Here is a 7,734-nt window from a genome sequence, read left to right on the forward strand (position 1 = left end):
TTTAATAGAGTCTTTTATTCATGGGTTTATTTTTCAGCTATTATTTGATGTCCTGGCCCCAGAAGACTCCAGAATTCAGTGATGTGGCCCCTCAGAGCAAACAACTTTTACAAAACACTTATGTAATTAAAAACAAATACACATGTATACACGAGATGCATGCATGGATCCAGATGTTGCATTTCCAGCTATAAAATACTTGAATTAATTCAAAACAACCGTTCCTTACCATGTACCGGTGCAAGTCCGCAGCTCCGCCGTTTGTCTTCAGTGCCGCCTTGCAGATAGATGGCTATCGCTCCAAGTATTTATACCCATAATGCAGCAGGACACACTGCCCATGTTTTCCAAGCAAATATTTGTGCACGCGAGGCTGTAATTGTGTCCCGTGCAAACAGAGCGCGAGTCAGACCCCCCCTGGCTCCCGGCAACCGGAGAGGACGACGGAAACGCGCGCGGGGTCGCGAGCGCGCTGACGGAGTGCTCGTGCCGGGGGACGCTCGAGTGTCGCTCAAACACACGGAGTCTGTGCACACGCTCTGACCAAACACACCGAGGCCTTGCGCAAACACGCACTGCGCAAACACGCGCGGAGAGCGCGCGGCCGCTTATCGCCCACTGAAGGGCAAAGCCAAAAAGGCGTGAAATCAGATCTTACGCTGTTTTGAGTTTTGAATGAGACCCTTTGTAGAGTCCCATTAAAAAGATAAGGCGAGTCCATTCCGAGCTTTCTCTGCTTGTGTGTGTGCGTTTGCTTTCATTAAAAAAGTCATAAATAAAATGTGGTAAATTATTTGTAGAATCAAAGAGAGATAGCGAGGGGTCATGGAAAAAGAGAGCCAAGGGCCAAAAGTGTAACATCTGCTCTGACATATGCCAGCCAGAGGAAACTTTCATTCATCCAGTCACGAAAAGTACTGGAAAAGGTGCTGGTCAAGGGCCAGGAGGATAGTAAAGGACCCCAGTCATCCCAGTAATGATCAGCCTTTCTCAACCGGGGTGCCGCAACACCCTGGGGTGCCGTCTGGCTTCGTCAGGGGTGCCGTCAAAAATATTCTGAAAGTGATGAGTCGTTCACGAACGATCCGATTCTATTAAACGGCTCTTTAAAATGAACAAAAGGAACCGAGTCGCGCCTCTGGGAGCCGCTATATACAGGTGCTGGTCATAAAATTAGAATATCATGAAAAAGTTGATTTATTTCAGTAATTCCATTCAAAAAGGGAAACTTGTATATTATATTCATTCATTACACACAGACTGATATATTTCAAATGTTTATTTCTTGATGATTATAACTGACAACTAATGAAAACCCCAAATTTAGTATCTCAGAAAATTTGAATATTGTGACAAGGTACAATATTGAAGACACCTGGTGCCACACTCTAATCAGCTAATTAACTCAAAACACCTTTAAGGCCTTTAAATGGTCTCTCAGTTTAGTTCTGTAGGCTACACAATCATGGGGAAGACTGCTGACTTGACAGTTGTCCAAAAGACGACCATTGACACCTTGCACAAGGAGGGCAAGACACAAAAGGTCATTGCTAAAGAGGCTGGCTGTTCACAGAGCTCTGTGTCCAAGCACATTAATAGAGAGGCGAAGGGAAGGAAAAGATATGGTAGAAAAAAGTGTACAAGCAATAGGGATAACCGCACCCTGGAGAGGACTGTGAAACAAAACCCATTCAAAAATGTGGGGGAGATTCACAAAGAGTGGACTGCAGCTGGAGTCAGTGCTTCAAGAACCACCACGCACAGACATATGCAAGACATGGGTTTCAGCTGTCGCATTCCTTGTGTCAAGCCACTCTTGAACAAGAGACAGCGTCAGAAGCGTCTCGCCTGGGCTAAGGACTGGACTGCTGCTGAGTGGTCCAAAGTTATGTTCTCTGATGAAAGTAAATTTTGCATTACCTTTGGAAATCAAGGTCCCAGAGTCTGGAGGAAGAGAGGAGAGGCACAGAATCCACGTTGCTTGAGGTCCAGTGTAAAGTTTCCACAGTCAGTGATGGTTTGGAGTGCCATGTCATCTGCTGGTGTTGGTCCACTGTGTTTTCTGAGGTCCAAGGTCAACGCAGCCGTCTACCAGGAAGTTTTAGAGCACTTCATGCTTCCTGCTGCTGACCAACTTTATGGAGATGCAGATTTCATTTTCCAACAGGACTTGGCACCTGCACACAGTGCCAAAGCTACCAGTACCTGGTTTAAGGACCATGGTATCCCTGTTCTTAATTGGCCAGCAAACTCGCCTGACCTTAATACTTTTACTTTTAAGTAATACTCATACTTTTCATGTTCATACTTTTCAGTTGGCCAACATTTCAAAAAAATCCTTTTTTTGTATTGGTCTTAAGTAATATTCAAATTTTCTGAGATACTGAATTTGACGTTTTCATTAGTTGTCAGTTATAATCATCAACATTAAAAGAAATAAACATTTGAAATATATCAGTCTGTGTGTAATGAATGAATATAATATACAAGTTTCACTTTTTGAATGGAATTACTGAAATAAATCAACTTTTTCATGATATTCTAATTTTATGACCAGCACCTGTATATTTTTATTTCAGCGCAGTTCGGCTGTAATCCACCCATTTCGCTTCCATCAGTAGAGGGAATTAATCATAATAAGAGCTGTTTATTGTCGAAATTCAAATCCGAAAACGGAGAGCGGGGAGCGAGCGAGACACACACGCACGCACGCACGCACGCACACACACACACAGAGCGCGAGAGAGAGAGAGAGAGAGAGAGAAACACTCAAACTCAAAAGAAGCTTTATTGGCATGACAAAAAATATAAAATAGAATAAAATATTAATGATTTAATATTTAAATTATTAATATATAAAGACACACACACAGAGCGAACGACACACACACACAAACACACAAAAGAGAGACGCACACACACACACACACACAAACACACACAGAGAGAGAGACGTGCACACACACACAGAGATACACACACACACAAACTGATCGTTATTACCTCATTAATGTAAATATTATAATTTTTATTGTTATTATTTTGCAGTTTTTATTAATATTTTATTCTATTTGATATTTTTTTGCACATGTAACTGTTTTGTATAAATTTGTTCTTTCTTATTTTTATTTTTATTATTTCTCTGTAACTTGCTTTGGCAATACGAATGTCCTTATTTGTCATGCCAATAAAGCTTCTTTTGAGTTGAGAGAGCCGTAACCGAGCTACAGAGAGAACATGCAGAAAAGAAGCTGTGCTCTTAGTATAATGACAAATAATTGAGAAATAAACTATAAACTTGTTTAATTATGTTAAATCTGATTCGTTCATGGCGCAAACTGAGCTTTTCGAGCGTAACTTACATCAAGGACAAGTACAGGGAGCGACTGGGGGCTCTGGACCAGGAGCTCCGTGTCTGCCTCTCATCCATCCCTGCCAGAATAGGGCGATTGTGTGCATCATCCCAGGCTCAGGTTTCCCATTAAAAGGAAGTCACGTTTAAATTATATGTTTAATTTTTCTTTTTTTTTCTACACTTTTTACATTTTAAAAACATTTCTATATATTTTTTATAAATATATTTTGACTACTTTGTAACTAGTGGCTGAGCAGTCACAGAAGCATTTCACTTCCAGTTGTACTGTGTATGACTATGTATCTGACAAATAAACTTTGATTTGATTTAATTTTGCAATCAAAATTTCAGTCCTTTCAGTTTCTCCAGCAACTTCACTGTGGTCACATGGACACTCCAGATTTCTGCCATACACACTGCTAACAGGTATATAATATAAATGATATAAAATCTATCAAATGCTTCCACCAAGATATGGTTTTAGTTCACGAGTCTGGTGTGGAGAACCTGCAGTGACCTATATAGACCTCGAACACTAACATGAATTGGAATGTCAAATGCAAGCCAGGCCTTCTAGTACAACATTAGTGTCTAATCTTACAAGTTCTTTTTAAACAATATGGGCATAAACTCTTACAGACACTGGGTGTGTATGTGTGTGTGAGAGGAGAGGTGGTACAACTCTTTGGTTGTCCAGCAGTCTTACAGCCAGGTATCCATATACTTTTAACCATAGTGTAGCTGTCAATCAGGTTAGTTGTTCACAAAGACTACTACAAACTACAACCCCATATCAGAAAAAGTTGGGACGGCATGGAAAAAGCAAATAATAAAAAAAAAACTCAGAGTTTCTTACATTTACTCTTATTTAATTGCAGACAGGATGAACCTGAGATATTTCATGTTTTATCTGCTCAACTTCATTTAATTTATTAATAAACATCCATTCCTGCATTTTAGGCCTGCAACACCTTCCAAAAAAAGTTGGGACAGTAAAGCATTTACCACTTTGTAATGTTGCCATTCCTTTTAACCACACTTTAAATCACTTGGTATCCTTGGTGCCAAAACTGGTGCAGGCAGGCCAGTCCAGTACCCGTACCCTCTTCATCCGCAGCCATGCCTTCGTAATGTGTGCAGCATGTGGTTTTGCATTGTCTGAAAAATGCATGGACGTCCCAGGAAAAGATGACGTCTTGAAAGCAGCATATGTTGCTCTAAGATCTCAATGTACTTTTCTGCATTAATGTTGCCATCACAGAAGTGTAAATCACCTTTGCCAAAGGCACTGACACAACCCCATACCATGAGAGAACCTGGCTTTTGGTCTAGATCAGAGGTCACTAACAGGCGGACCGCGGTCCGGGTCCGGACCCAGAAGCTGTCCCATACGGACCCGGACCTATAGCCAAAACAGAAAGTTAGGATTTGAAACCTGACGGAGCGCTTTTGTAGTCTTTACGGTAGCGGTTTAGCGTATGAGAACCAATCACGTGACACCACTCAGCCAATCAAGTCTGTGCATTCCATCCGGTAAACACTGCGACTGCAGTGCAGACAGTTGAGAGAGTTAGAGGCGAGTTACATGTGGAAAGACGGTGGAAAGAAAAAGAAAGATAGCGAATGTAGAAAAAACGAAGGGAGAGATACAGACGACTGTGCCGGAGAAAGTTGAGAAAAAGACGAGTGAGACAGGAGACAAATAGCGCTCTCCAAAAAAGAAACATGTACAGCGAAATTACAGCATTTTATCCGTGATGGAGAGACTCATCTCTGTTCTTACTTCCCACTGGAGCACAATTTATTGTCCGGTCAGGGTCCTCTCTGTGTGTGCATGTTCTCCCCGTGTCCGCATGGGTTTCCTTCGGTGCTCCGGTTTCCTCCCACAGTCCAAAAACATGCAAGTGAGGTGTATTGGAGATACTAAATTGTCCATGACTGTGTTCGATATAACCTTGTGACCTGATGAATCTTGTGTAATGAGTAACTACCGTTCCTGTCATGAATGTAACCAAAGTGTAAAACATGACGTTAAAATCCTAATAAATAAACAGACATTTGATTTGACAGTTATTGATAACATGCAGATGTTGATACAACTACTAGGCTACATTATACTATATTGTATATATGTTATAGTGTTAAGGTACTGGACTAATAAACAGAAGGTTGCCAGTTCAAGCCCCACCACCACCAAGTTGCCACTGTTGGGTCCCTGAGCAAGGCCCTTAACCCTCAATTGCTCATTGTGTTCCGCTCATTGTGTAAGTCGCTTTGGATAAAAGCGTCTGCTAAATGCTGAAAATGTAAATGTAAATATCAATATATTTACATTATATATATATATATATATATATATATATATATATATATATATATATATATATATATATATATATATATATATATATATATATATATAGTTAAACATTCCGGACCTTTGCTTCAAGAAATTTTCTCTAACTGGACCCCTTTAAATTTTAGTTGAATACCCCTGGTCTAGATGGTACTTTTCGCCTTTGGTCTGGAGCACACGGCGTCCACTTTTTCCAAAAAAAGGCTTGGAATGCTAAATTATCTGAACACAATACACGTTTCCACTGTGTGATGGTCCAGCCTAGATGCATCAGAGACCAGAGAAGTCAACACCGCTTCTGGACATGGTTAACATAAGGCTTCTTTGTTGCACAGTAAAGTTTTAAGTGGCATTTGTGCATGTAACTCTGTATTGTAGTGCTTGCCAAAGGTTTGCCAAAGTAATCCCTTACCCATGTGGTTATATCAGCGATTGTTGAGTGGCGGCTCTTGATGCAGTGCTGTCTGAGGGATCAAAGATCACGAGCATTCAGCTTAAGCTTGCGCCCTTGGCCTTTACAAACTGAAATTCCTCCCGATTTCTTGAATGGTTTAATGATATTATGCACTGTAGAGGGAGAAATATGCAAATCCCTTCCAATCTTTCTTTGAGGTACATTGTTTTTAAACATTTCAATCATTTTCTTACACATTTATTGACAAACTGGAGAGCCTCTGATCATCTTTGCTTATCAAAGACTCAGCCTTTCCTGGATGCTGCTTTTGTACCAAACCATGATTACAATCACCTGTTGACATCACCTGTTTGGAATCACATCATTATTTAGTTTTTTCACCTCATTACTAGCCCTAAATTGCCCCCGTCCCAACTTTTTTGGAATGTGTAGAAAGTTGAGCAGACAAAACATGAACTATCTTGGGTTCAAACTGTCTGCAATCAATTCAAAGTCAAAGTAAATGTAAGGTACACTGCATTTTTATTTTATCTGCTTTTTCCATACTGTCCTAACTTTTTCTTATTTGGGGTTGTAAATGGAACGGTTGTCTTTTGCCAAGGTTGGAAGGGAAGAATAAACTTTGGAGGAAACTGCTGAGAGTAAATTTGTTCAGATAATCAGATTTAAACCAAATACCACCAGAAAAGGAGCTCTGCAGGAAACTATCCCTGGTCAAGCAAGCTTTACATCAGTGCAAGTGTATGATGTATTTCACTTAAACTCTTGACCAAGCTTTGTTGCTCATTACGTTTTTGCAGTGCAGTGACCTGAACAGACCTCTGACCCCAACCGTATTGAACACTTTTGGGATGAATTGGAATGTTGATCGAAAAGCCAAAATGGTCAAAAGCCATTTCAAAAAAGCGGAGGCCCTGTACACAGGGTGGTAGTGGTAGGGGGGTTACAATGCCATGTTAATGTTTATGGTTTTGGAAGAGGATGTCCACCAAGCTAATTGTCAAGTGTTCACATTCTTTTGGACCTATAATACAGGTGTATATAGGGTTAGTTTGCAAAAACTTGTAAAACTACATTGAATAGTGGTCTCTTAGCCAAGGTAAGAAAGAAAAACTAAAGTGATCAGTTTATCCTAAGATAAGCCAAATGTTAGGCTTTTTTCTTGATCTCAGTGAAAATGACCACTGTTCTGTACTGTAGCCTAATCGGTGCAGTTAAACTATCCCTATTTGTGTGGGTAAAGGCACCCGTTGCAACCAATCATTCCAGCTTCCAAGGAATCACCGGGCACAATGCAGTAACACCTTCATGGCTGGTCTTTGGCCATCTCTACTCCAGACATTCCAAAACCATGAGCATTCAAATTGAGATGTTTTTGATGATTTTCAGACCATCAGTGTTCTGAAAAGGTTTTCCACAAGATTTTACAGTGTCTGTGGGAATTTGTGTCAGTTTGTTCAAAAAGCATTTACTGAATACATTTTCCAGTTCATCATAAAGATGTTTAATGGTATTGGGGTCAGGGATCTATGCAGGCTATTGGAGTTCCTCCACACCAAACATGTCAAGCCATGTCTTTATTAATCTCTTTATATGCTTAGTGACACA

Source organism: Trichomycterus rosablanca, chromosome 15, assembly GCF_030014385.1.
Source record: "Trichomycterus rosablanca isolate fTriRos1 chromosome 15, fTriRos1.hap1, whole genome shotgun sequence".
Classification (NCBI taxonomy): domain Eukaryota; kingdom Metazoa; phylum Chordata; class Actinopteri; order Siluriformes; family Trichomycteridae; genus Trichomycterus; species Trichomycterus rosablanca.